At 42.5% G+C, this 22328-nt stretch overlaps 1 pseudogene; it reads right to left on the bottom strand.

Moving 5' to 3' along the window:
- The window catches only part of LOC141191589 (uncharacterized), an 82267-nt pseudogene extending 60141 nt beyond the window's left edge, over positions 1–22126 (bottom strand).
- Positions 22127–22328: the final 202 nt, after the last annotated feature.

Here is a 22328-nt window from a genome sequence, read left to right as displayed (position 1 = left end):
ATCTCAAAAATTGTTTTCAGTGTGTCACTATGTACAAGAGTCTTGTAAGGCTGTGTGCCCACGATGCATTTTTTAAGAGTTTCTGCAGCGGCAATTCCGCTGCAGAAACGCTTAAAAACGCTTGATAGAAGGCCTGCCATGCTCCCCAATGCTGTGCACATGCTGCGGAAATTTCCGCTGCGGATTATCATTGCGGAAAAAAATGCAGCACTACCAATTATTTTGCGGAAGCGCTGCGTTTTCGCCACCATTGACTTGCTTTGGAACACATGGAATACGCATCACTGGATCTGTAGATGCGCATTCCATGCGTTTCAATGTGCGGATGGTACCCGGGTCTGGAGAGGAGGAGACTATCCTCCGGACCTGGGTACCATAGAAACTGTGAAAAAAAGAATAAAATAAAAAAGAAATATTATATTTACCTTCTTATGGCCTCCGGTGTGCTTGTCTTGGCTTGCCGGCAGATCGCGGTGGACTCAAGGACCTGCGCTGACGTCATTTAGTCATGTGATGGGTCACGAGACGCTGACGTCGGCAGGTCCTTCAGTGTACCGCGAGCTGCCGGCAAGCCGAGACGCATTGAATAAAGACTCCAGGGGCCATCGGAAGGTAAGTGTAGCATCGGCGTCTCTGCCCACTGCTACGCAGAGACGCCGTCCCTCTCACCTTCTCGCTCCTGGCGTGGCGTCCTCCTGCGCTCCCCTCCTCGCTGCTGCCGGCGCGCGCTCCTTACCGGGCTCTGTGCTTAGGGTGCGCGCGCGCTCCCCTTCTCTTAAAGGGACAGCACGCGCCGTCCTAAGGAGTCCCCGGCCAATGGCCGGAGGACCTCCCATATATAAAGCACCTCCTCCAAAATGGAGGTGCCCGAGCAAAGTTGTTGCAAAGCATACTTACCTCTGCTTCAGACCTCAGGTCCTGTCTGCCAGCTTGTCTTCTCTCCAGCCCGACAGTCTGTCTCCAATCATCCTCCAGTCTGTCTATGGGCGAGTCCACCTGCATACCAGGAAGCACCTGTCAGTTACCTGCCTGCTACCTGCCGTACCTGTTAGCCCGCTCACCTGGGAGCGCACGTCTGCTACTCGCCTGCTGGCCTACCTAGAGACTTCTACCTGTTCTGCCGTCACATGCTGTGACCACCTGCCTGCTAGCCAAGAGACTTCTACCTGTTCTGCCATCACATGCCGTGACCACCTGCCTGCTAGCCAAGAGACTTCTTCCGTCATGTACCGTGACCACCCGTCAGCTAACCCAGAGACTGCTGCCTGCCTGTTGTGTCCACCCGCTATAGCGGTCAGTCCCAGCTATCTAACCCGTGGGAGCCACCTGCTCTTTTACAAGGTCGTCCCCAGAGTAGCACCTGCCCCTCTGGCTCCCTCCTTGTTCCAAGGCACAGAGGTTCCACCACCCGGACCCGTTACAGTAAGTATGATATTTATTTTTTACCATTCTTTCGGTCACACTATATAAATCCATGCCGTTTGCATGAATTTATATAGTGTGACCAAGTTGTCAAGTACTTTCCAAGTGATGCTAAAATCGCTTGACAACCCGCATGCGGAAATGCATGTGAAGAACGCTTCACATCCGCTTGTCCCTGGCAGGAAAAACGCGTGTACAATCTGCATGTACAATCCACATGCTTTTTTTTTGCCAGGGAGATGCAGAAACGCTCAGGAAAAAATCCGGAGCATTTCCGCATCGTGGGCACATAGCCCTAAAAGAATCTACAGCCCTTTTTTCCAAAACTGACAGGTAATCTGTCAGTGATCTCACAACATAGGAGCTATCACTGTAGATTACAATGGGACACTGATCGTCAGCCTCATTCAGCTGTAGCACCATTCTTACTGCTTCTAGCTATGCCCTCTTAGCTGAAAAATGACTCGGTAACTTGTGTTTTACCACCAGTCCTCTTTTAGGATAAAAAATGGCATATCCTTTATAATAGTCATCAGGGGGCAGTACAGAGATCTCTCCCATGACCTGTTTATACCAAGGATGGTGACAAAGACGAGGGGGCACACTATGCGTCTGGAGGAAAGGAGGTTCCTGCACCAGCACAGAAGGGGATTCTTTACGGTCAGAGCCGTGAGACTCTGGAACTCTCTGGGAGAGGAAGTGGTGATGTCCAACTCACTTAATGAGTTCAAGAGAGGCCTGGACGCCTTTCTTGAGAACAATAAAATTACATCTTATGCTTAGTTAATTAATCCAGGGATTTAATCTGACTGCCAGATTGGTATCGGGAAGTGAATTTTTCCTCAATGATGTAAATTGGCCTATACCGCATGTTTTTTTTTTGTCTTCCCCTGGATCAACGCTGCGGAATAGCTGCAGTGCACAAGAAATAGGCTGAACTGGATGGACGCTTGTCTTTTTTCGGCCTTATAAACTATGTAACTATGTAACTATAGTGCCCATCTGAATAGAGTCTCGAACCATCTACAAAAACTGCTTCGTCTGTTACCTCTGCCTCCCGTCTGAAAAGCGATGGAATAGGATCCTGAAAAGACTGGAGACAATCATGAATTTGCCCTTCATACTGCATCAACTGAGGAAGAACATATTTGACCTTATAATCTACCTCAATTTGATTGGGAGACAATGACAGAAACCAATGAGCAAATTCTGATGTGGGATATTTTTCTCAGAGAAGTTTTAGTGTAGAATGAGGAATTTGCAGAATGATTTTGTTAAAACCAACAACGCGTTCAGTCGCTTTCACTGCAAAGAAGACACCTACCAAATAGCCAAAAATTCTCCACTCTTCTGCCTGCAATTGTAACAGAACAGCAGACACCGCTGTCTCTGATGTGTGAACTTGCAAAACAAATAGAGCTGAAGGATCTACTGTGGACAAAGCAGGTGCATTTTGTAAATGAATTTTCAATTGTTCAAATGAGGTTTGTTGTTCAACACCCCAAGGACCAAAATAATCATTATTTTCACCTTTCAAAAGATCGTACAAAGACCTGGCCTTTTCAGCAAAATTTTCAATGAGATTCCTGGAATAGTTTACAAGACCCAAAAAATGTTGTAATGCCTTGTGTGTGGTTGGGATTGGGAGAGAAGCGATCGCCTCTATTCTTTCCTGCAATGGCTGTCTATTTCCTGGACTCAACAATACTCCCAGAAACCTGACCTCAGTCTGCATCAATTTGACCTTTTTAGTGTTCAGTTTCAACCCTGCATCATACAACAGTTCAAACAATTCTGTCAAAAGAGAAACATGTGACTCCTTATCCTCAGCAGACAACAGAATATCATCCACATATTGCAGTATGCAATCAGGCCTAGAAAATCTGAATAATACCTTTACCAACGCCTGATGAAAAACACTAGGTGAATAATGTGCTCCTTGAGGTAACCTGCAAAACAGATATTGTTCCTCCAAGAAAGTAAATGCAAATTTATACTGACAGCTCTTTTCAAGAGGTATACTGAAAAAAACATTACTAATGTCTAGTACAGAGAAATATTTTACCTTTGCCATCATGTCATGAGTATCTGCAACAATGGGAGCAACGTTGGGAGTATGTTTATTAAACATCCGCAAATCCAATATCATTCGATATGTACCATCAGATTTCAATACACACCATAAAGGATTGTTACTTACAGAGTTAGCCTTACGTATGACACCTTGAGCTAGCAATTCCTGTATGATCTTAGACATAGAACCAATTGAATCTGGAGGCAATTTATACTGACACTGTGGAGGAGGATCACGTCCTTCTATATTCACAATTACATCCTTCATTGTACCCAACCTCATAACTGAACTGAACCCAAAGAGAAGGAAAACATTGTACAATTTCAGTCAGTACCTCATCACCACCAGTTTCAGGCCACAAATGATCTGATGACACATCATTCAAGCAAATACTTCCAACATGGCTATATTCACTAGGGTCAATGACTACAGGTTTACGTCCATTAGAATCTTTCCAGATCACTTGATTGCCTAGATCAATTACTCATCCGAATTTCTGCATAAAATCTGTGCCAAGTATATTCTCAGAATCACAACAATGCCAAATGTCAATTCCTGTTTTGAAAGAACCTGGTATTTCCAACATAACATTGGGAACGAGCTTTGCTTTTTTCCTTTTCCGCTGAATCCGATAATATTACAACTTGGAGATTCTGGTTTTACCATCAAATCAAGGTTAGTAACACTTAATTGTGCCCCTGTATCAATAAAAAACACAGCACTTTGTCCTGTCAAAATCACATTGAGAAATGGTCTTCCACAGTCATCCAATGTAACTCAAGTCACAAATTCCAATGGATAGGGTGTGGGAGCATTCTTTGCTAGTCAGAGAGATGGAGAAGATGGGAGCAGACCAGTGTGTCTTTTAAAAGCACTGTCCCTGTAATTTGACTCCTTCACTGTCATCTCTCTGATCTGTCTGATTAATGGAGCATATGGTGACTGTGTTTGTGTATTGTCAGTGTGAGGGTAAGAGAATTGAATGGAGGGGCAGAAGGTCTGTTGGATGATTTTGGAATAAGTCAGTTTTCTCTTCCAAGCTTACCTGTTCCCGGTGTACATGCCTCTGATTCTGCTCTCAAAAATTTCCTGCCTTGCCACTTTAAGTGTCCAGGTATACCACAAAAATAACAATGTATATTGTTCCTTTGTGTGATATTTTTACCTCTACGTTCAGTGTAATCTCTGTTCCTAGATGTTAATGTGGGTTTAGGGTTTGGTTGAATTTTCTCTGATGTCAGTTGTCTATCTTTTTTCCTCATGAACTACAGCTATTTTTGCCTTGACCTGGTTCCGCTTCATGGATTTCCTAATTTTGTCAATAAAAGGTGTTGCCTCCTGCAATGATGTCTGAACACTAGTCAATGGCACTGAAACAGGATCTAGGTACTTGAATTTTGTTACATACAATTTGATCATCAATGTTGGTTCCTCATTAGGCCCAACAGGCATCACCATTCTATAGGCCTGTACAAATTTGACCAAAAAAGCAAACGGGTCATCATGGACACTCGCTCTCAAATGATGCAAAATGTCAAGAGAGGGCGAGTCTCCTGTGGTAAATAATAGCAATTGTCTATGTGTCAGTTCATTATCCTCATTTAATCTGGGTGTGGTCTGTAATATTTTTGCCATATGTGAGGGTAACCAAACTCTGAATGTCTTGTTTTTTTGTTCATCATTAAGATTGAATTTATTTATTTGTATTAGATTCAAAAATGTCTGCATTCTCCATCTTCTCATTGTACTTTGGAATGTCTTTTACAATTTTCATTAATTGGTCGTGTATTTTAAGATTGATTCGTGCTGCTCTGTCATGTAATTTTTTCCTTTGTAATTCATTTCCCTGTAAACCTTCTCCTGAAACATCTGGACTTTGTGTCTGGTACAAATGATGTGGAGGCATTATCTTCACTTTTACTACTGGATCTTGTATGAACAGAAACCTTTTTTATGTCTTGGTGTAATTTGGACAATAACTCTGTCCGAGTATCAATTTGATCCTCCAATTGTTCAATATGTTCTGCCAAAATCAAACAATTTGGACAATCAAAGTAATCCCCGTCAGCGTCTTGTGTCTCAGTATGACTGGTCTCTTGTGTGTCCACCTGTTTGTCAGTATGACTGATGTCCTGTGTGATAATCCATGCTTTCTATGTGTCAGTTTTTTCAAAAACCAAATTATTGAACACACGGACCATATGCATCACGTTTTGAAGCTTTCTCTGTAACTTTTTTACAGAAAAAAAACTTTTATCAATACTAAGATTCTCTGCTTCACATTGGCTATACAAATAGACCATAATTGTGCATCTGTATGGCTATGAACAAACTTAAACTGTATGTCACTTTTCTTAGAATAGTCAAGAATAAAATCCATTTCTCACCTATGGAATGGCTTTTCCTCTCCTGGATTGATTCAACCGTCAATGGATGGTCCTTTGTGGCTTTTCTGTGTTCCGCAGACCTCCACGTGGTTGTATGCTTTGGAGACAAACTCCTCACCGTCCTGTAGATTCCGTCTGATCCTTGTGAATATGTGGAATTCCTGAGACTTGTACAACATATACAGTACAGACCAAAAGTTTGGACACACCTTCTCATTTAAAGATTTTTCTGTATTTTCAGGACTATGAAAATTTTACCTTCACACTGAAGGCATCAAAACTATGAATTAACACATGTGGAATTATATACTTAACAAAAAAGTGTGAAACAACTGAAAATATGTGTTATATTCTAGGTTCTTCAAAGTAGCCACCTTTTGCTTTGATGACTGCTTTGCACACTCTTGGCATTCTCTTGATGAGCTTCAAGAGGTAGTCACCGGAAATGGTTTTCACTTCACAGGTGTGTCCTGTCAGGTTTAATAAGTGGGATTTCTTGCCTTATAAATGGGGTTGGGACCATCAGTTGTGTTGTACAGAAGTCAGGTGGATACAGAGCTGATAGTCCTACTGAATAGACTGTTAGAATTTGTATTATGGCAAGAAAAAAGCAGCTAAGTAAAGAAAAACGAGTGGCCATCATTACTTTAAGAAATGAAGGTCAGTCAGTGCAAAAAATTGGGAAAACTTTGAAAGTGTCCACAAGTGCAGTTGCAAAAACCATCAAGCGCTGCAAAGAAACTGGCTCACATGAGGACCGCCCCAGGAAAGGAAGACCAAGAGTCACCTCTGCTTCTGAGGATAAGTTTATCCGAGTCACCAGCCTCAGAAATCGCAGGTTAACAGCAGCTCAGATTAGAGACCAGGTCAATGCCACACAGAGTTCTTGCAGAAGACAAATCTCTTCAACAACTGTTAAGAGGAGACTTTGTGCAGCAGGCCTTCATGGTAAAATAGCTGCTAGGAAACCACTGTTAAGGACAGGCAACGAGCAGAAGAGACTTGTTTGGGCTAAAGAACACAAGGAATGGACATTAGACCAGTGGAAATCTGTGCTTTGGTCTAATGAGTCCAAATTTGACATCTTTTGTTCCAACCACTGTGTCTTTGTGCGACGCAGAAAAGGTGAACAGATGGACTCTACATGCCTGGTTCCCACCATGAAGCATGGAGGAGGAGGTGTGATGGTGTTGGGGTGCTTTGCTGGTGGCACTGTTGGGGATTTATTCAAAATTGAAGGCATACTGAACCAGCATGGCTACCGCAGCATCTTGCAGCGGCATGCTATTCCATCCAGTTTGCGTTTAGTTGGACCATCATTTATTTTTCAACAGGACAATGACCCCAAACACACCTTCAGGCTGTGTAAGGGCTATTTGACCAAGAAGGAGAGTGATGGGGTGCTACGCTAGATGAATTGGCCTCCACAGTCACCAGACTGAACCCAATCGAGATGGTTTGGGGTGAGCTGGACCACAGAGTGAAGGCAAAAGGGCCAACAAGTGCTAAGCATCTCTGGGAACTCCTTCAAGATTCTTGGAAGACCATTTCCGGTGACTACCTCTTGAAGCTCATCAAGAGAATGCCAAGAGTGTGCAAAGCAGTCATCAAAGCAAAAGGTGGTTACTTTGAAGAACCTATAATATAAGACATATTTTCAGTTGTTTCACACTTTTTTGTTAAGTATATAATTCCACATGTGTTAATTCATAGTTTTGATGTCTTCAGTGTGAATGTACAATTTTCATAGTCATGAAAATACAAAAAAAATCTTTAAATGAGAAGGTGTGTCCAAACTTTTGGTCTGTACTGTATTTTTAGCACAAACTCTCCCCCCTTTTGTGCAAGGAGAAGGATTCCACACAAAAATAGCACAAAAAAAGTTAGAACTGGCTGTGGCTCGCCATTAATGTTAGAAAAATTAACACTTCCTTACTTTAGGTAAGGGCACGGTGAGGATGGAAGAAAAGCAATCTTGAGTTGTGTGGATAAAACAAAAGCTTAACTCAATGTTCATTTAAAAGTGATTACAAAAATGGAAAAAAATAGTTCATAGCACACAAAAAGAAGTATCAGGTTAAAAAGAGAAAGGAAGCAATTATAAGTTCTTACATATCCAGTCTTAGAAGCATGAGATGATCCATGGTGGAGATTCTCAAGGTATGAGATATCTACTCTCCATACAACTGCCTCTGCTTATATACCATCTTGCCCCATAGACAGACATTGAAGATTATTTTTACAGTTTCATAACCCAATATGGCAACTTGTTGATATATTAGTAGCTTCTCCATATTAAGGCAAACCTAGTAATGGAATATGCATTTTGACTACGTGCACAGTTACCTCATGTTAGCATATTTTAAACATATTTAAAAGGATCATTAGTTATCTCCAAATAACCCATATAGACAAGAGCCCTATAGGTTTGACGTACAGAACAGGTGTCTCTGCCAAGATCTTCAAAATAACTCAGTCTTTCTCTGAAAATATTTAAAACTAAACATGATTCGGACCAAAGCTTCAAAGTTTCTTATGTATTTTTTTATCATAAGAGATAAATATTTTACAGTTTGTCACTGGAGCCTGTTGCTCATAAGACTTAACTTGCACTGGCTGGGCGGCTTCTTATTAAATACTACTTTTCTACCGTTTATGAGGACTCTTGTCAAGTGTGTTTGGTCAGCAAGTGAAACAACCTACGTGTCTGTGCCAGAGGGTCAATACCCCTGTGTGCCTGAGAGAAGCTGCAGCACATGGTCTATGCTCGCCCTGAATAACGGTTCCCCCTGGCTTCCAAAGAATTCATGAAACCTGTCTTGCCCTATCTGAACCTAGCGGCGTGTGTGTAACACCATGACACACATACATACATTATATATATATATATATATATATATATACAGTATATATATATATATATATATATATATATATATATATAAATATATATACACAGTATATATATATATATATATATATATATATATATATATATATATATATATATATATATATATATATATATATGCAAAAAAATCAAGACAGTCCTCTTTGAAAAAATCGATTTATTAACCTATAAGGGCTGATGCAACGCTTCGGCTCCAAATGTGAGCCTTTCTCAAGCAGTGACAAAGTGTAGATACCAGGTTTTTATACATATAGATAATCATAAATTTATCATATATCATTAAACTATGGATACAGTGCTGTGCCAAATAATTTAGATCCATGCATTTCACATATACATACAAGTGCTTCTCACAAAATTAGAATATCATCAAAAAGTTAATCCATTTCAGTTCTTCAATACAAGAAGTGAAACTCATATTATATAGAATCATTATAAACAGAGTGATCTATATCAAGTGTTTATTTCTGTTAAGGTTGATGATTATGGCTTACAGCCAATGAAAACACATTAATTACAGTTTCCTCTTTTATTATGTATAACGCCGTCCCTTACTACATAACATCCTCTCTATTTATGTATGGTGCCGTCCTTTATTATGTAGCGTCCTCTGTTATTTGGGGCACTGACAATTATTACATATCATCTATCTCACCATCCCTTACATTGAATATTCTCATTATTTTTGTTATTCACAGCACCCTCTCTATTACATAGTGTCCTCTTTTGTTAGCTATAAAATGACTGAGTTGAAATGAGTTAAATTCCCTTGACACACACAGGCCTGATTACTGCCACAACTGTTCTAAATCAAGAAATCGCTTAAATAGGACCTGCCTGACAATGTGAAGTGGACTAAAAGATCCTCAAAAGCTATACATCATGCTGCAACCTAAAGAAATTCAGGAACAAATGAGAAACAAAGTAAATGAGATCTATCAGTCTGGAAAAGGTTATAAAGCCATTTCTAAAGCTTTGGGATTCTAGCGAGCCACAGTGAGAGCTATTATTCACAAATGGCAAAAACATGGAACAGTATGAACCTTCCCAAGAGTGGTTGGCCGACCAAAATTACCCCAAGAGCACAGCGACGACTCATCCAAGAGGTCACAAAAGACCCCACAACAACATCTAAAGATCTGCAGGCCCCACTTGCCTCAGTTAAGGACTTGCTGCGGTAAATGGAACCATGAATTCTGCTGTTTACTAAAAAATCCTAAAGGAGAATGTCCGGCCATCTCTTAGTGACCTCAAGCTGAAGCGCACTTTGATTACACAGCAGGGCAATGATCCAAAAACACACCAGCAAGTCTACCTCTGAATGGTTTAAGAAAAACAAAATTAAGACTTTGGAGTGGCCTAGTCAAATTACTGACCTCAATCACATTGAGTGCAGTGGCATGACCTTAAAAAGGCGATTCATGCTCGGAAACCCTCCAATGTGGCTGTAACATACCTGGCGGCGTGCTTGCATAGTGCACCATCTCTCACTATGCAAGATCGCAATCTTAACCTTCAGTCCAGTCTGCTAGTCTTGCTCCTGTTCATACTGTGTGCTTGCCTCTGGTCTGACTGCTTAGGGCGGCGGCCCGGTTACTTCCTGTTTCTTATAGCTGCTGTGGGCATACTCCTAATGCGTCCCCAGCCTATTGCTGTGAGTCACTGGATATTTAAACCCACTCCACCCTGTATGAGAGGCCTGAGCAACACTAATTTTAGTGTGCTCCTACTCTGAAGTCGCCAGGTCCTGTTCTGTTTCTTGCCTGTCCCGCCATTCTGGGGGCTGTATTCCCAGACCTGTTATCTGTGTCTTCTAGCCTGTTTCCGCCTTTCTGCGGGCCGTATACCCAGACTCGCTCCTGTATCTCGTTGCAGTGTCAGTTCCTGTCTGAACACTCTCCTAGCCTGTTTGTCCGCCATTCTGGGGACCGTATACCCAGACTCGCTCCTGTATCTTGTTGCAGTGTCAGTTCCTGTCTGAACACTCTCCTAGCCTGTTTGTCTCTATGTCCATATCTTCCCTTTTCCTGCAGTGTCTGAACCTGCACCTAACTCCAACTCATTGTCTCTGTACTTCTGTTTGTGAGTTTAGAGTCCACTCGCTACTTCATTGCAAGTACCTTGTGTGTTTCTGGTTCTGCTTGTCCCTTCCATTCTGTTCCATGTGAACAGAGCTCTTTGCTCTCTGCTCTGACTTGCTCACCGCTCCGGCGGTTTCTCTCGTCCCTGCCTTGCTCACCGCTCCGGCGGTTTCTCTCTGCCCTGCCTTGCTCACCGCTCCGGCGGTTTCTCTCTACCCTGCCTTGCTCACCACTCCGGCGGCTTCGCCCTGCTCTGCCTTGCTCAGCGCTCCGGCGGTTCCTCTCTACTCTGCCTTGCTCACCGCTCCAGCGGTTCCTCTCTACTCTGCCTTGCTCACCGCTCCGGCGGTTTCGCCCTGCTCAGCCTTGTCCACCACACCTGCGGTTTCGCCCTGCTCTGCTTGCTCAACCCTCCGGCGGTACCTCTCGGTTCTAACTTGCTCACCGTTCCGGCAGTACCTGTCTGCTCTGCCTTGCCCACCGCTCCAGCGGTTCCTCTCTGCTCTGCTTGTCTACCGCATCTGCGGCTCTGTTCCTGAATCCCAGTCTGTACTGGACCCTATCCAGCCTGCGCTCCAACCTGCTAGTGCCTCCCTGTCTGCACTCCAGCCGTGCTTGCCAGTACCCCCCTGTCTGCATACCAGTCGTGCTTACCAGTACCCACCTGTCTGCATACCAGTCGTGCCTGCCAATACCCACCTGTCAGTGAGCCAGCCTAACCTGCCTGTTCCTGCATTCCCTGGTGTGGATCAACAGCCGTGTCCGGGGTCTGACCTAGGAGTAGCACCTGGTCCCTCTGCACGGTTCCTCCTTGGTGCACGAAGTCGACTGAGCCGCCGTGCGACCTTGGTCGGATCGGGTTGATACTTAGTTACGCCCCTTCAAGCACTCCCCGGTTCATGGTACAGTGGGATCACTAATCACGTACACGCCAGCCAGTCCGGGCATGTGCATAACATTGGCTGAATTACAACAATTTTGCAAATATAAGTGGGCCAAATTCCTCCAGATAGTTGTAAAAGACTCATTGCCCGTTATCGCAAACACTTGATTGCAGTTGTTACTGCTAAGGGTGGACCAACCAGTTATTGTGTTTAGGGGACAATCAATAATAAAGATCTTCATTTAAAAACTGCATTTGGTATTTACTTATTTTTTACTTACAGTAAATTTACATTTGCTTTGTGATCTGAAACACTTAAGTGTGACAAACATGCAAAAGAATTAGAAATCATGAAGGGGCAAACACTTTTTACCCCACTCTATGGCTGAATTCTGTCACTTGTCATATGTTTTTTTGTCCTGAGGATGAAGTATGGTACTTCGTAATGCATAGACAGTAAAAAAACGCATAATATTCTAGTGTGGACCTGGATTTACTATTATCTACCAGCAGTGCAGATTTTCCACTTTTCTTTCCTTTCCACATACTACTGGTTTGGGAGACCAACAGCATGTCAGCAAGTACCGAAGTCATAACAACAGTTGGTATTGGAGAGCTTTGGGAAGCACTCATAGTACTAGAAAACTGACCCTGCAGCTGGGACTGTGAAGATCCTAACTTCTGGTATTTCCTGGCCAGTTCCTGAACCATCTGTGTCATATTTTACACCTGATCACAGAGTGCGCCAACTGGATCCATTGGTGCGGGAAAAAAGTATAGGTCATGCGTAATGTGGCGCTAGTCACAACTCATGGACAGGCTGTGAAGCAGGGTAGTCAAAAGTTCTGGGGTCAGATAGCAAGAGAACACATAGAAAACTAAAGTTAAAAGACAAAGCCGAAGTCAAGTCATGATCTGAGGTCAGAATACCAGGAAGATAGCGGATCAGAGCAAAGGGGCTAGACAAATGGATGGTCAGGACAAGGTCCAAAGTCAGACAGCAAAGGATTAACAGAGCACAAAAATACAAAGCACACTACTGAGCAGATGATACATCTGGAAGAAGTTTGAGACTGACAGCTCAGCTAAGTAACTGGGTAATCACCTAGAATAGGAAACACCTGAAAGAAGCTCAGCACTAGTGTTGAGCGAATTTGTTGAGCATTTCAAATTCGGGTTCGTGTTCGGGGTTTCGGCTTGTTCGCGCCAAAAAAAATCGGCTCCGCCCCCGAACATCCCTGATTTACCACACTGTCACACAGATAACATCAGCGTGGCAATTCAGGGATGTTCGTGGGTGGAGCCGATTTTTTTTTGGTGCAATCCAGCCAGAACCCTGAACACGAACCCGAATTTGAAATGCCAAACAAATTCGCTCAACACTACTCAGCACCGACAGCTCAGCTTACAACTGCACCAGATTGAACAACTGAGCTGTCAATCACAGCGTCCAAGACACACTGAGCGTAGGAATTTTGACACTCTGATGTTTATTAAGCAGAAGTTTATTAAGAGTTAATTTCCATGTAAAACATTTCCCACATTAAGAACATGAAAAAGGCTTCTCCCCTGTGTGATTACTCTGGTGACTAAGAAGAGATGATTTCTTCACAAAGCATTTTCCACATTCTGAACAGGAAAAAGGCTTCTCCCCTGTGTGAGTTCTCTGGTGTCTAACAAGAGATGATTGCTGGTTAAAACATTTTCCACATTCTGAACAGGAAAAAGGCTTCTCCCCTGTGTGAGTTCTTTGGTGTATAATAAGATTCAGTTTATGGTTAAAACATTTCCCACACTCTGAACAGGAAAAAGGCTTCTCCCCTGTGTGAATTTTCTGGTGTGTAACAAGATTAGATTTTTGGTTAAAACATTTCCCACATTCTGAACATGAAAAAGGCTTCTCCCCTGTGTGGGTTCTCTGGTGCTTAACAAAATCTGATTTATTGTTAAAACATTTCACACATTCTGAACATGAATAAGGCTTCTCCCCTGTGTGAGTTCTTTGGTGCATAATAAGATTCAGTTTATAGTTAAAACATTTTCCACATTCTGAACAGGAAAAAGGTTTCTCCCCTGTGTGAGTTCTCTGGTGTCTAACAAGAGATGATTTCGTGTTAAAACTATTCTCACACTTGAAACAAGAAAATCTATTCTCTGCTATGTGTATTTTTTGATGTTTAAGAGTAGACTTTTCGCGGGAAAAGCTATTTCCATATTCTGAAAGTGAAAATGGCTTCGTTGCATTAGGAACAATTTGTTTTTTAATGCTTATTTTGTGACATTGATTTTCCTTAGTAGTTGGTAATGAATCAGAAGATAGGACCTGTTTCATAGGATCAGATGACAGATCTTCATTGTTAAGGGATGATGGTATATTTGGAGTAATGTCATTCACTTCAATTGCATCCTGTGGGATCTCAAGATCATCTGATTTAAAAATTGAAGATGTCAGCTGTCCCTCTGATCTCCTGGTACAGTAATCTGTTAAGAATAAAGCCAATTATTATTTTTGAATAAAATATCCTTGAGTTTTATATTTTTGAGCATTTCTACTTAAACTGTAAAAATAAGAAGTTATGTAAAAAAAATTGAATTATTCACCAAGACAATGACAGTTCACAGTCTAATAAAAAACTTAATTGGATGATTCAGTAGAGCGTGGTGTCCAACTGTTTGTTCATTCTTCCCCCAAAAATATGGAATAAAAAGCCACCAAACAATGATATGTAGGCAAAAATAATACCAATAAAAACTTCTACTCATCTCACAAAAAACAAGTCCCCACTCAGGTCCATCATCTGTCAGTGGAAAAGCAGAGGTTTCCACATTATTAGTGGCTCAAAGACTCTAGAAATGCAACATGGCTTCCATAACCCAATCCAGCAATATCTGCTCTCCCAAAGTCAGATCTCCCCCTCGCTTCTGAGCCTTGCAGTGTGCCCAAACCACATTTAGCATCCATGTATTTGGCATTACTATAGTGAGAAGAACCCACTTAATTTACGGTGTGTGTCTCCTGGAGCACAATCTGGGCACTATGTGTTGGGTAATAAAATGGCAAATGTACAAGATTCATTCTCCAACATCCACTGCGTGCTAATTTCCGGAAAGCGCCTGTGGAGTCAAAATAGTCCCTACTCCTATAGATTAAATTCACTGACGGGTTATAATCTCCAAAATGGAGTCACTTTACGGGGATTTCTACTGCTCTGGTTTTCTGTTATTTTGTCATATTAAGGCTTCTGACAAAGTTGTGTTCGATTGTTTTCTGGGATCGGCTCCTGTGACGTCTGCTTCTGTTACCAATAGTGGTAGAAAACGCAGCACAACTGGACCAGGGTGCACGAGTAGGGTCCAAAACCGTATATAGTATAAGAGAAACCTCGGTACTCAGGTAATGGATTTTAGCAAATTAAATTTTAATTGCAGTCCACAGCAAAAATAACGTTTCGGTCAATACGACCTTCATCAGTGTACCACTTGCTGGGAATGAAATAGAGAAGGAGGGTGAGGACGCAGTGTCTCAGGCACGTGATTCCTTGGGACCAGAAGATAAGGAGAAATGACAGACAAGACCGCGGTATCCACTGCTGGTGTCTGGCGTGCACTAATGAAGGTCGCATAGCCCAAAACGTTATTTTTGCTGTGGACTGCAATTAAAATTTCTTTTGCTAAAATCCATTACCTGAGTGCCTAGGTTTCTCTTATGCTTCTGTCCCCAAGTGCCGCCTCATCCAATCTGCAGGCGGCGCTGGTGATGGAGGATACATCAGAATTAGAAGCTCTGGGCGGCGCAGGCTTTGTCCAGCCACTAAGATTAGGATGCCTGGGACCAGTAGTACCATCCAGTCTGGCAGTATGGGTGTGTGTGCTGTCCAGCTGGAGTAATCTGCTCCCTGCTTCAGCCATTTGGAAAGCACCACACCCTACTAAAGCTGGAAGCATATTGCCGGAAGCTGCCAGATACAGCCTTGTTCTCCTCTGGTTCAGTCCTCTGTGCTCAGCTCCCGGCTTGTGTATTTGTTTCCTGTTGTGACCCCGAACCGTTTACTGACTACTCTTGTGTCTTCTGATTTTGTAGAAGTCCAGATTTATGTAGAGGGGTTAAATGGTGATGGGCAAAACTGTGACTATAGACAATAACATCTCCTGAAATGATCAAACTTAACAGTCTTCTTCAGTAAAAAATAAGTAACTAGTGGTGAAACCTCTCTGGGGTAATTAGAGTATGGGGCTCGGTGGCTCTTGGCAATCTAAACTATCGTAAGGGACAATATTTTCTATCAGATGAGTTTCAAGAAGAAATATTAGACGTTCAAAAATAACTTATTATAATAGTGCAGAGCTTAGATTAAATTTAGATCTTGGGCATTTGGCAGTGGCAAGGAAGACCTTTTCTTTTAAGACTTACAGACGCACATAAGTGAGGCCGGCCGATCCCACCACAATCAAACTATCATACAGAATGAACTTGTAAAAAAAGAAACAATATAAAAACATGTAACATCCCCAAGAACAACGTATGTATGAAGGGAGAAATCCAACACTAAACCGGAGTCACACTCATTTATGATGGACCATTGGAGCTACTATGACTCCTGAGCAGAAGAGTAGAGAAAGTATTAATGCCCCCATTTCAGGAGAGATTGTGCAGTAATCTGAATTCCTTAGGATTGAAAACATAATGGAATTTATGGCGTGGAGTGAATCCATGAAACCAGGGCTGGAGCCAACACATCTCCTGCAGACGTGAATAAATGAATATTACAGCCATCAGCCACGCACAGCTTAGAGATATATCATGGCACAGGAGTAATGTTTTCTGTATAGTTTATCACAATCCTGTTTGAAGTTAGTTGGTTTGAAAAGAAACTGAAAAGTCAGGATAAAGGGAAACTCTGTTGTTATTGTACAGAAATTCACATTTGGCCTCACTGCACATTTAATGCTGTCTAAAATAAAAGTGAAGTTTGGCCACAGACTGGACCTGGTCTTGTAGGGACCATATGAGCACATTCAGCAGCACAGAAGGGGGAGAAGGTAGATTCATCCAATAAGATATCAGGGATCTAGGAAGCCAACAGCATCATTACCCTCCGCTTTCTCTTCAACTGATTTTCTCACTTGTCAGCACATTCTACGTACGCTGCCATTTGGCTTTGTAGTGTACAGATCTGGGCAGGTAACGGTCAGCGTCTCCTAATCCCAGGGGGTAGGTGGATCCTCCAGGTTGTGAGTTCTATAGAAAAGGTCTTTCACAATTACAAAAAGTAATGTGAACATTTTTGGATGGAGGAAAATGTTATGGTCTAGAGGTAAAATGGTGATCACACAATTGTGACACAACCAGACTACACCACCGATAAAGCAGCCACAGCCGGTGACGGAGAAGAATCTGTGACTTCTCTGCATTTAATGGTTACTACTCACCTGGGTAGTCATATGTAGGAATCTCCTCTTTACACCGCTCATCACCTCTCACATATGTCTCTGTAGTATTAATATGGGTCAGATCTTCACCCTGAAACAAATATTGTAAAAGTCACAGACAGATGGAGAAGTCACATCTATGATCAGCTCTAATCCTGCCATCTCCACCGTTCTCATTACACAAGTATAAAACATATAATACTGGTGGATAATACAAGACTGAGCACAAGACCTACACAGCCATCTACACATCATAGGGGAGATTTCATGACACCTTCTCTCCATCTACCTGATGTTCCTGAGGAACATTGGGATCTTCTTGTTTACAGTCCTGTGGAAGAAGAGGATGGGGACATCTCTCTGGTGTTGTCCTCTTACTGGATAGATCTGGAGGAAACACATACAGGGGCTGAATTCATTCTTTACATACAGATAATTATAGGCCGTGTGTATTTAGTCCTGTCTATTACCTGGTGATGTGAGGGGCTGGGGAACCTCCACCATGACGTCCTTGTACAGATCTTTGAGTCCTTCTAAATACTCCCACTCCTCCATGGAAAAATAGACGGCGACATCCTGACACCTTATAGGAACCTGACACATACAATGATACAGTCATCCCCTCGATCCCTCCATAGCGTTACTGTATAAATGTCCCAGCATTCCCAGCAGTGTCACCTCTCCAGTCAGCAGCTCAATCATCTTGTAGGTGAGTTCTAGGATCTTCTGGTCATTGATGTCCTCATGTATCAGGGGGTGAGATGGAGGCCCTGTGATTGGGCTCAGGGGTCTTCCCCATCCCTCAGACACAGGGTCCTGACAGCGCTCACTAGAGGTCTTCTTCACTACTGTGTAATCCTGGTTATGGAGAGACACATTCATAAATCTCACTCCAGACATTTCCAGAGTCCTCACCTCTCCAGTTCTGTCCATCTGTTATTCCCATAGATAAGAATGATGCAATGTGACGTCATCAGAATCTCTCACCTCTCCAGTAAGCCGGAAGAGGATCTCTAGGGTGAGATGCATTATCCTCTCCGCCATCTTCTTTCTGTCTCTATCCATTCTTCTCTAGGAAAATTATATAGATAAATTATTAGTATCTCATATTGTATCAGACGGTAATGGGCAATCTGACAGGATATATAGGAGAGATGCATGTATGTCATCCTATGGTATGTTATTTTATTATTGTATGTACTGGTTTCTTGTTTTGTTAAAAAAAAAAACTAATGAAAAAATCTCAATAAAAATATATTGGATTAAAAAAAAAGAATAGGAAAAAGGCTTCTCCCCAGTGTGAGTTCTCTGGTGATCAACAAAAACTGATTTCTGGTTAAAACATTTTCCACATTTGGAACAAAACAATCTATTGTCCGCTGTGTGTATTTTTTGATGTTTAAGAATAAACTTTTCGAGGGTAAAACTATTTCCATTTTCTGAACGTGAAAATGGCTTCTTTGCTTTAGGAGCAATTCGTTTTTTACTGCTTATTTTATTTTGATTTTCCTTAGTAGTCGGTAATGAATCAGCAGACAGGACCTGTTTCATAGGATCAGATGACAGATCTTTGCTGTGAAGGGATAATGGTATATCTGGAGTAATGGTATTCACTTCAATTGTATCCTGTGGGATCTCAAGATCATCAGATTTAAAGATCTCCTGTCTCTCTGATCTTCTGGTACAGTCATCTGCCAAGAAAAAAAAAATTATTAATTTTGAATAAAATATCATTGAAATTTATATTTTTGAACATTTCTACTTAAAATGTCTGAACACACACATTCCTGGGCTACATGCTAGTCCAGGGAAATGAAGAGATACATGCTCACGTTTCAAAATCAATTTTATTAAACACAAATCTAAAAAATTGAGGAATATTTAAACTTGAGCATATATCTCTTCATTTCCCTGGACTAGCATGTAGCCCAGGGATGTGTGTGTTTAGATTGATTTAGAAGTGGTATGCAATCTTTATTTATTTTTCTATGGGATTCTTGTGTTAATTGTACTTAAAATCTCTGTAGAAATGGGAAGTTATTGACAGAATGACAGTTCACAGTCTAATAGAAAACCTCACAGGATGAACCAGTAGAGCGTGGTGTCCAACTGTTTGTTCATTCTGCCTCCAAAATATGGAATAAGAAGCCATCAAACCATGCTATGTAGTGTAGGGTTCGGTACTCACTTAGCCACGTTAGAGGTAGGCACGGGACACTGTCTCTTTAAAAATGTCCAAGGCAGGTTTATTATGCTGCATAAACCGCACTTCCAGAAGTAAGCAAAAGAAAACCTTGTCCGGCACAGTGTAACAAAACAGAAAGGGAACAGTCCATCCAATATGGCAGGTTCACCCGCTCACAGTCAGTGTCTTTTTACCCTCAAACACTCTGGAGGTCTCCACACTTCCAGCCACAGACACTGAATGAGACACTTGGTCTCCATTTTATACACACGCCCTGGGGTGGGGATATGTGAGTAGCCAAATCCCCCCCCATCTCTTATGACTGCTCGAAAAAAACGGCCCTGATACGCCCTATTAAAACTCTCAGCACTATGTGTGCTGGAGCATGCTTTCCCGGTTTAACATCACTGAAGCTGCCAACCTCAGCGACACATATCTCCCCTCAAGGACATGTCCGGCGGCCCTCTTACAGTAGGCAAAAATGATACCAATAAAAATTCCACATTATTAGATTCTCAAAGGCTCTTGAGAATCAACATGGCTTCTGTGGCGCCCCTGCGGGTTCAGTTGCCACAGAGGTACTGCATCTCACCCAGAGGTGTGGTACCCCACTCTCAGTTAAGGAGGGAGTACTACCTGGGACCCACACACTCGCATCCAATACACTCCACTTCAGTAGGGAAGGGCGAGATTGCTCCTAAGGGAGAGCACAGTCCCTGGTCCCTAGCTGGAGTGTGGAACCATGTAGTGAGTATGGGAGGAGGAAGAAGATCAAGGGAGCACCGAGAGAAGGAGTATAAGAAGAAGGGGAACCATCTAGAAGGAGTTCAGTCAGTCCAGTTCAGAGGAGAGAGAGTTGGGAGGAGCTCTGCTCAGAAGAGTGGAGAAAGGAGCAGGGCCCAGTCTGAGAGGCCCAGGAGGAGAGACTGAAGAGAATAGAGGAGCGGTGAGGAGGGCTCCAAGAGGAAGTGAGGAGATCCCAGGGGCACGGCGAGTGCGGATGCCACCCGTGTGCCCGAATCTATACGGACATGGAGGGATCAGGCCGCAGAGAGGGGACCGGCCCCTAAACTAGTGGAGAACAACCAGGCTCAGCTAGATAACCGGAAACTGCTGCATTTTCAAGGTGCTGCAGCTAACAACCACAATTACATCGCCGAAAAGGTGGCCGCATAGGGTCCAGGGGACTGCAGGTCACCCGACAAGACCCGAGGCTACTGGCTTGGGACACTGATTGTGAGGCACAGGGCAGGATGGTGAGAGCCAGCGCAGTGAGACAACCGGAAAAGGTACAGTACAGACCAAAAGTATGGACACACCTTCTCATTTAAAGATTTTTCTGTATTTTCATGACTATGAAAATTGTACATTCACACTGAAGGCATCAAAACTAGGAATTAACACATGTGGAATTATATACTTAACAAAAAAGTGTGAAACAACTGAAAATATGTCTTATATTCTAGGTTCTTCAAACTAGCCACCGTTTGCTTTGATGACTGCTTTGCACACTCTTGGCATTCTCTTGATGGTGTCCTTTCTTTCCCCCTAGAGGTTTTTTCCTAGGGGTTAAACATCCTCTCTTTTGGTTTTATGGATTTTTAATTGTTGTGTGTTCTGAAATTTATTTTCTGTATTTCTTTCTATTTTTAGGGTTCCTTATTACTGTTTTCCCAGCACTCTATATGTCTTTGATTGGATCAGTCGTTCTGTGTATCACCTCTACATGATGACGGAGCTGGAACTGGGATTTCCCCTTAAGAAGATTGTTTTGTATTACTTCTCTGTATTTAAAAAAATTATTTTTTTATATATAACTTTTATGTCTGATTATATATTGTGTCCAATCTATACTCATAGCAATCATTCTTCTTATTGTACATTCCTGTCTCTGTATACCCCTCCCCTTTTTTCTTATGCTGTCTGTATTTCTTCATTTTTTGTCATTGGTCGCATTACTCACATTCTGCGGCCTCTTATGGGACACACTGTGGCGTTGCTACGATGGCCTGCAGTGCGCATGCGCTGGGTGAATCGCGGCCGGCACCCGCACGCGTCCATCTCTATGGCAACGACGCACCCCCGGATGTTGTCAGTAGACACTTCCGGTATGTGCGCGTACCATGATGGACGGCGCGCAACTGCTGAGGTCGCCGTGACCCCGGCACATGCGCCCAAATGGCCGGCCTTCGCAGCAGCCATATTAAAGCGATCACATGATCACTCACATGACTCCCTAAGGTCCTATATATTTAGGTCCTTATCCACCATGCATTATGTGCCTCTTGATAAAGCTAAACGCGAAACGCGCGTCGAGGCCCCTAGTGGATGTCCATTGACTGCCTCTTTGTGCACTCCACATTGGTGAGAGTTATCAATCAGCTCGGTGAGTGCCCTGACTTATCTGCTACTATGGTCTCCCACTTGGGAATTACAATTTAGGGTTATCTCATCATTTCCATCTGATTGACTCTCTTCTTGGTTCCACCCTCCCCGCGTACTCTCGTCTGTTCTTTCCCCTCTACTCTCTCCTTCCTCTCTACTCTATTTCCTGTGGATTTCGTCTGTACCTATTGTACACTGGAACATATATGTATGAAGGGTTTTGAAGACGCTACGGGGGTTTTTCTTCTTTTGATCCAATATTCACCTATTGTCTTTACATTTACATGTATTTATATATCTTTTGTATCATTATTGTACACTTTTAATCGACTAATAAAATTTTGCTGTTTTATGCCATTACTACTCATCTTCGCTGTCTTTCTTCCCACCACAATAAAGTTATCATACAAAATGAACCTGGAAAAAAATACAGAATAAAAGATATGTTACATCCCTAACAACAATGTATGTATCAGGGGAGAGAACTTCAGATCTAAACCGGAGTCACACTCATTTATGGTGGACCATTGGAGCTACTATGACTCCTGAGCAGGAGAGTAGAGAAAGTAT

Source organism: Phyllobates terribilis, unplaced genomic scaffold, assembly GCF_046119375.1.
Source record: "Phyllobates terribilis strain yellow unplaced genomic scaffold, ASM4611937v1 Scaffold_47__1_contigs__length_9908305, whole genome shotgun sequence".
Taxonomy (NCBI): domain Eukaryota; kingdom Metazoa; phylum Chordata; class Amphibia; order Anura; family Dendrobatidae; genus Phyllobates; species Phyllobates terribilis.
The sequence above is the reverse complement of the archived record's forward strand: the minus strand, read 5'-3'. Positions and strand labels throughout refer to the sequence as shown.